Here is a 9,425-nt window from a genome sequence, read left to right on the forward strand (position 1 = left end):
ATCCTATATCCTATTCTATCCTCTATTCTATCCTATCCTCTATCCTATCCTATCCTCTATCCTATCATATCCTCTATCCTATCCTATCCCCTATCCTATCCTATCCTCTATCCTATCCTATCCTCTATCCTATCCTATTCTCTATCCTATCCTATCCTCTATCCTATGCTATCCTCTATCCTATCCAATCCTATATCCTATTCTCTATCCTATCCTATCCTCTATCCTATCCTCTATTCCATCCAATCCTATATCCTATCCTCTATCATATCCTATCCTCTATCCTATCCTATCCTATCCTCTATCCTATCCTATCCTCTATCCTATCCTATACTCTATCGTATCCTATCCTCTATCCTATCCTATCCTCTATCCTATCCTATCCTCTATCCTATCCTATCCGCTATCCTATCCAATCCTATATCCTATTCTCTATTCTATCCTATCCTCTATCCTATCCTATCCTCTATCCTATCCTATCCTCTATCCTATCCTATTCTCGATCCTATCCTATCCTCTATCCTATCCTATCCTCTATCCTATCCTATCCTCTCTCCTATTCTATCCTCTATCCTATCCAATCCTATATCGTATCCTCTATCCTATCCTATCCTCTATCCTATCCTATCCACTATCCTATCCTATCCCCTATCCTATCCTATCCTCTATCCTATCGTATCCTCTATCCTATCCTACCGTTTATCCTATCCTATCCTCTATCCTATCCTATTCTCTATCCTATCCTATCCTCTATCCTATCCTATCCTCTATCGTATATTATCCTCTATCCTATCCTATTCTCTATCCTATCCTATCCTCTATCCTATCCTATTCTCCATCCGATCCTATCCTCTATCCTATCTTATCCTCTATCCTATCCTATCCTCTATCCTATCCTATCCTCTATCCTATCCTATCCTATCCTCTATCTTATCCTATCCTCTATCATATCCTATCCTCTATCCTATCCTATCGTTTATCCTATCCTATCCTCTATCCTATCCTATCCTCTATCCTATCCTATTCTCTATCCTATCCTATCCTCTATCCTATCCTATCCTCTATCCTATCCTATCCTCTATCCTATCCTATCCTCTATCCTATCCTATCCTCTATCCTATCCTATCCTCTATCATATCCTATCCTCTATCCTATCCAATCCTATATCCTATTCTCTATCCTATCCTATCCTCTATGATATCCTATCCTCTATCCTAACCTATTCTCTATCCTATCCTATCCTCTATCCTATCCTCTATCCTATCCTATCCTCTATCCTATCCTATCGTTTATCCTATCCTATCCTCTATCCTATCCTATCCTCTAACATATCCTATCCGCTATCCTATCCTATCCTCTATCCTATTCTATCCTCTACCCTATCCAATCCTATATCCTATTCTCTATCCTATCCTATCCTCTATTCTATCCTATCCTCTATCCTATCCTATCCTCTATCCTATCATATCCTCTATCCTATCCTATCCCCTATCCTATCCTATCCTCTATCCTATCCTATCCTCTATCCTATCCTATTCTCTATCCTATCCTATCCTCTATCCTATGCTATCCTCTATCCTATCCAATCCTATATCCTATTCTCTATCCTATCCTATCCTCTATCCCATCCTCTATTCCATCCAATCCTATATCCTATCCTCTATCATATCCTATCCTCTATCCTATCCTATCCTCTATCCTATCCAATCCTATCCTCTATCCTATCCTATCCTCTATCCTATCCTATCCTCTATCGTATCCTATCCTCTATCCTATCCTATCCTCTATCCTATCCTATCCTCTATCCTATCCTATCCTCTATCCTATCCTATCCGCTATCCTATCCAATCCTATATCCTATTCTCTATTCTATCCTATCCTCTATCCTATCCTATCCTCTATCCTATCCTATCCTCTATCCTATCCTATTCTCTATCCTATCCTATCCTCTATCCTATCCTATCCTCTATCCTATCCTATCCTCTCTCCTATTCTATCCTCTATCCTATCCAATCCTATATCGTATCCTCTATCCTATCCTATCCTCTATCCTATCCTATCCACTATCCTATCCTATCCTCTACCCTATCCAATCCTATATCCTATTCTCTATCCTATCCTATCCTCTATTCTATCCTATCCTCTATCCTATCCTATCCTCTATCCTATCATATCCTCTATCCTATCCTATCCCCTATCCTATCCTATCCTCTATCCTATCCTATCCTCTATCCTATCCTATTCTCTATCCTATCCTATCCTCTATCCTATGCTATCCTCTATCCTATCCAATCCTATATCCTATTCTCTATCCTATCCTATCCTCTATCCTATCCTCTATTCCATCCAATCCTATATCCTATCCTCTATCATATCCTATCCTCTATCCTATCCTATCCTCTATCCTATCCAATCCTATCCTCTATCCTATCCTATCCTCTATCCTATCCTATCCTCTATCGTATCCTATCCTCTATCCTATCCTATCCTCTATCCTATCCTATCCTCTATCCTATCCTATCCGCTATCCTATCCAATCCTATATCCTATTCTCTATTCTATCCTATCCTCTATCCTATCCTATCCTCTATCCTATCCTATCCTCTATCCTATCCTATTCTCTATCCTATCCTATCCTCTATCCTATCCTATCCTCTATCCTATCCTATCCTCTCTCCTATTCCATCCTCTATCCTATCCAATCCTATATCGTATCCTCTATCCTATAATATCCTCTATCCTATCCTATCCACTATCCTATCCTATCCTCTATCCTATCCTATCCTCTATCCTATCGTATCCTCTATCCTATCCTACCGTTTATCCTATCCTATCCTCTATCCTATCCTATTCTCTATCCTATCCTATCCTCTATCCTATCCTATCCTCTATCGTATATTATCCTCTATCCTATCCTATTCTCTATCCTATCCTATCCTCTATCCTATCCTATTCTCCATCCGATCCTATCCTCTATCCTATCTTATCCTCTATCCTATCCTATCCTCTATCCTATCCTATCCTCTATCCTATCCTATCCTATCCTCTATCTTATCCTATCCTCTATCATATCCTATCCTCTATCCTATCCTATCCTCTATCCTATCCTATCCTCTATCGTATCCTATCCTCTATCCTATCCTATCCTCTATCCTATCCTATCCTCTATCCTATCCTATCCGCTATCCTATCCAATCCTATATCCTATTCTCTATTCTATCCTATCCTCTATCCTATCCTATCCTCTATCCTATCCTATCCTCTATCCTATCCTATTCTCTATCCTATCCTATCCTCTATCCTATCCTATCCTCTATCCTATCCTATTCTCTATCCTATCCTATCCTCTATCCTATCCTATCCTGTATCCTATCCTATCCTCTATCCTATCCTATCCTCTATCCTATTCTATCCTCTATCCTATCCAATCCTATATCCTATTCTCTATCCTATCCTATCCTCTATGATATCCTATCCTCTATCCTAACCTATTCTCTATCCTATCCTATCCTCCATCCTATCCTATCCTATCCTCTATCCTATCCTATCCTCTATCCTATCATATCCTCTATCCTATCCTATCCCCTATCCTATCCTATCCTCTATCCTATCCTATCCTCTATCCTATCCTATCCTCTATCCTATCCTATTCTCTATCCTATCCTATCCTCTATCCTATGCTATCCTCTATCGTATCCTATCCTCTATCCTATCCTATCCTCTATCCTATCCTATCCTCTATCCTATCCAATCCTCTATCCTATCCTATCCTCTATCCTATCCTATCCTCTATCCTATCCTATCCTCTATCCTATCCTATCCTCTATCCTATTCTATCCTCTATCCTATCCAATCCTATATCCTATTCTCTATCCTATCCTATCCTCTATGATATCCTATCCTCTATCCTAACCTATTCTCTATCCTATCCTATCCTCTATCCTATCCTATCCTCTATCCTATCCTATCCTCTATCCTATCCTATCCTCTATCCTATCCTATCCTCTATCCTATCCTATCCTCTATCCTATCCTATCCACTATCCTATCCTATCCTCTATCCTATCCTATCCTCTATCCTATCCTATCCTATCCTATCCTCTATCCTATCCTATCCTCTATCCTATCCTATCCTCTATCCTATACTATCCGCTATCCTATCCAATCCTATATCCTATTCTCTATCCTATCCTATCCTCTATGATATCCTATCCTCTATCCTAACCTATTCTCGATCCTATCCTATCCTCTATCCTATCCTATCCTATCCTCTATCCTATCCTCTATCCTATCCAATCCTATATCCTATTCTCCATCCTATCCTATCCTCTACCCTATCCTATCCTCTATCAGATCCTATCCTCTATCCCATCCTATCCTCTATCCTATCGTATCCCATCCTCTATCCTATCCTATCCTCTATCCTATCGTATCCTCTATCCTATCGTATCCTCTATCCTATCCTATCGTTTATCCTATCCTATGCTCTATCCTATCCTATTCTCTATCCTATCCTATCCTCTATCCTATGCTATCCTCTATCGTATCCTATCCTCTATCCTATCCTATCCTCTATCCTATCCTATCCTCTATCCTATCCAATCCTCTATCCTATCCTATCCTCTATCCTATCCTATCCTCTATCCTATCCTATCCTCTATCCTATCCTATCCTCTATCCTATTCTATCCTCTATCCTATCCAATCCTATATCCTATTCTCTATCCTATCCTATCCTCTATGATATCCTATCCTCTATCCTAACCTATTCTCTATCCTATCCTATCCTCTATCCTATCCTATCCTCTATCCTATCCTATCCTCTATCCTATCCTATCCTCTATCCTATCCTATCCTGTATCCTATCCTATCCTCTATCCTATCCTATCCACTATCCTATCCTATCCTCTATCCTATCCTATCATCTATCCTATCCTATCCTATCCTATCCTCTATCCTATCCTATCCTCTATCCTATCCTATCCTCTATCCTATACTATCCGCTATCCTATCCAATCCTATATCCTATTCTCTATCCTATCCTATCCTCTATGATATCCTATCCTCTATCCTAACCTATTCTCGATCCTATCCTATCCTCTATCCTATCCTATCCTATCCTCTATCCTATCCAATCCTATATCCTATTCTCCATCCTATCCTATCCTCTACCCTATCCTATCCTCTATCAGATCCTATCCTCTATCCTATCCTATCCTCTATCCTATCGTATCCTATCCTCTATCCTATCCTATCCTCTATCCTATCGTATCCTCTATCCTATCGTATCCTCTATCCTATCCTATCGTTTATCCTATCCTATGCTCTATCCTATCCTATTCTCTATCCTATCCTATCCTCTATCCTATCCTCTATTCTATCCAATCCTATATCCTATCCTCTATCATATCCTATCCTCTATCCTATCCTATCCTCTATCCTATCCTATCCTATCCTATCCTCTATCCTATCCTATCCTCTATCCTATCCTATCCTCTATCGTATCCTATCCTCTATCCTATCCTATTCTCTATCCTATCCTATCCTCTATCCTATCCTATCCTCTATCGTATATTATCCTCTATCCTATCCTATTCTCTATCCTATCCTATCATCTATGCTATCCTATTCTCCATCCGATCCTATCCTCTATCCTATCTTATCCTCTATCCTATCCTATCCTCTATCCTATCCTATCCTCTATCCTATCCAATCCTATATCCTATTCTCTATCCTATCCTATCCTCTATGATATCCTATCCTCTATCCTAACCTATTCTCTATCCTATCCTATCCTCTATCCTATCCAATCCTATCCTCTATCCTATCCTCTATCCTATCCTATCCTCTATCCTATCCTATCGTTTATCCTATCCTATCCTCTATCCTATCCTATCCTCTAACATATCCTATCCGCTATCCTATCCTATCCTCTATCCTATTCTATCCTCTATCCTATCCAATCCTATATCCTATTCTATCCTCTATTCTATCCTATCCTCTATCCTATCCTATCCTCTATCCTATCATATCCTCTATCCTATCCTATCCCCTATCCTATCCTATCCTCTATCCTATCCTATCCTCTATCCTATCCTATTCTCTATCCTATCCTATCCTCTATCCTATGCTATCCTCTATCCTATCCAATCCTATATCCTATTCTCTATCCTATCCTATCCTCTATCCTATCCTCTATTCCATCCAATCCTATATCCTATCCTCTATCATATCCTATCCTCTATCCTATCCTATCCTCTATCCTATCCTATCCTATCCTCTATCCTATCCTATCCTCTATCCTATCCTATACTCTATCGTATCCTATCCTCTATCCTATTCTATCCTCTATCCTATCCTATCCTCTATCCTATCCTATCCGCTATCCTATCCAATCCTATATCCTATTCTCTATTCTATCCTATCCTCTATCCTATCCTATCCTCTATCCTATCCTATCCTCTATCCTATCCTATTCTCTATCCTATCCTATCCTCTATCCTATCCTATCCTCTATCCTATCCTATCCTCTCTCCTATTCTATCCTCTATCCTATCCAATCCTATATCGTATCCTCTATCCTATAATATCCTCTATCCTATCCTATCCACTATCCTATCCTATCCCCTATCCTATCCTATCCTCTATCCTATCGTATCCTCTATCCTATCCTACCGTTTATTCTATCCTATCCTCTATCCTATCCTATCCTCTATCCTATCCTATCCTCTATCCTATCCTATTCTCTATCCTATCCTATCCTCTATCCTATCCTATCCTCTATCCTATCCTATCCTCTCTCCTATTCTATCCTCTATCCTATCCAATCCTATATCGTATCCTCTATCCTATCCTATCCTCTATCCTATCCTATCCACTATCCTATCCTATCCTCTATCGTATCCTATCCTCTATCCTATCGTATCCTCTATCCTATCCTATCCTCTATCCTATCCTATTCTCTATCCTATCCTATCCTCTATCCTATCCTATCCTCTATCGTATATTATCCTCTATCCTATCCTATTCTCTATCCTATCCTATCCTCTATCCTATCCTATTCTCCATCCGATCCTATCCTCTATCCTATCTTATCCTCTATCCTATCCTATCCTCTATCCTATCCTATCCTCTATCCTATCCTATCCTATCCTCTATCTTATCCTATCCTCTATCATATCCTATCCTCTATCCTATCCTATCGTTTATCCTATCCTATCCTCTATCCTATCCTATCCTCTATCCTATCCTATTCTCTATCCTATCCTATCCTCTATCCTATCCTATCCTCTATCCTATCCTATCCTCTATCATATCCTATCCTCTATCATATCCTATCCTCTATCCTATCCAATCCTATATCCTATTCTCTATCCTATCCTATCCTCTATGATATCCTATCCTCTATCCTAACCTATTCTCTATCCTATCCTATCCTCTATCCTATCCAATCCTATCCTCTATCCTATCCTCTATCCTATCCTATCCTCTATCCTATCCTATCGTTTATCCTATCCTATCCTCTATCCTATCCTATCCTCTAACATATCCTATCCGCTATCCTATCCTATCCTCTATCCTATTCTATCCTCTATCCTATCCAATCCTATATCCTATTCTATCCTCTATTCTATCCTATCCTCTATCCTATCCTATCCTCTATCCTATCATATCCTCTATCCTATCCTATCCCCTATCCTATCCTATCCTCTATCCTATCCTATCCTCTATCCTATCCTATTCTCTATCCTATCCTATCCTCTATCCTATGCTATCCTCTATCCTATCCAATCCTATATCCTATTCTCTATCCTATCCTATCCTCTATCCTATCCTCTATTCCATCCAATCCTATATCCTATCCTCTATCATATCCTATCCTCTATCCTATCCTATCCTATCCTCTATCCTATCCTATCCTCTATCCTATCCTATACTCTATCGTATCCTATCCTCTATCCTATCCTATCCTCTATCCTATCCTATCCTCTATCCTATCCTATCCGCTATCCTATCCAATCCTATATCCTATTCTCTATTCTATCCTATCCTCTATCCTATCCTATCCTCTATCCTATCCTATCCTCTATCCTATCCTATTCTCGATCCTATCCTATCCTCTATCCTATCCTATCCTCTATCCTATCCTATCCTCTCTCCTATTCTATCCTCTATCCTATCCAATCCTATATCGTATCCTCTATCCTATCCTATCCTCTATCCTATCCTATCCACTATCCTATCCTATCCCCTATCCTATCCTATCCTCTATCCTATCCTATTCTCTATCCTATCCTATCCTCTATCCTATCCTATCCTCTATCGTATATTATCCTCTATCCTATCCTATTCTCTATCCTATCCTATCCTCTATCGTATATTATCCTCTATCCTATCCTATTCTCTATCCTATCCTATCCTCTATCCTATCCTATTCTCCATCCGATCCTATCCTCTATCCTATCTTATCCTCTATCCTATATTATCCTCTATCCTATCCTATCCTCTATCGTATCCTATCCTATCCTCTATCTTATCCTATCCTCTATCATATCCTATCCTCTATCCTATCCTATCGTTTATCCTATCCTATCCTCTATCCTATCCTATCCTCTATCCTATCCTATTCTCTATCCTATCCTATCCTCTATCCTATCCTATCCTCTATCCTATCCTATCCTCTATCCTATCCTATCCTCTATCCTATCCTATCCTCTATCCTATCCTATCCTCTATCATATCCTATCCTCTATCCTATCCAATCCTATATCCTATTCTCTATCCTATCCTATCCTCTATGATATCCTATCCTCTATCCTAACCTATTCTCTATCCTATCCTATCCTCTATCCTATCCTCTATCCTATCCTATCCTCTATCCTATCCTATCGTTTATCCTATCCTATCCTCTATCCTATCCTATCCTCTAACATATCCTATCCGCTATCCTATCCTATCCTCTATCCTATTCTATCCTCTACCCTATCCAATCCTATATCCTATTCTCTATCCTATCCTATCCTCTATTCTATCCTATCCTCTATCCTATCCTATCCTCTATCCTATCATATCCTCTATCCTATCCTATCCCCTATCCTATCCTATCCTCTATCCTATCCTATCCTCTATCCTATCCTATTCTCTATCCTATCCTATCCTCTATCCTATCCTATCCTCTATCCTATCCAATCCTATATCCTATTCTCTATCCTATCCTATCCTCTATCCCATCCTCTATTCCATCCAATCCTATATCCTATCCTCTATCATATCCTATCCTCTATCCTATCCTATCCTCTATCCTATCCAATCCTATCCTCTATCCTATCCTATCCTCTATCCTATCCTATCCTCTATCGTATCCTATCCTCTATCCTATCCTATCCTCTATCCTATCCTATCCTCTATCCTATCCTATCCTCTATCC

Source organism: Halictus rubicundus, unplaced genomic scaffold (assembly GCF_050948215.1).
Source record: "Halictus rubicundus isolate RS-2024b unplaced genomic scaffold, iyHalRubi1_principal scaffold0275, whole genome shotgun sequence".
Taxonomy (NCBI): domain Eukaryota; kingdom Metazoa; phylum Arthropoda; class Insecta; order Hymenoptera; family Halictidae; genus Halictus; species Halictus rubicundus.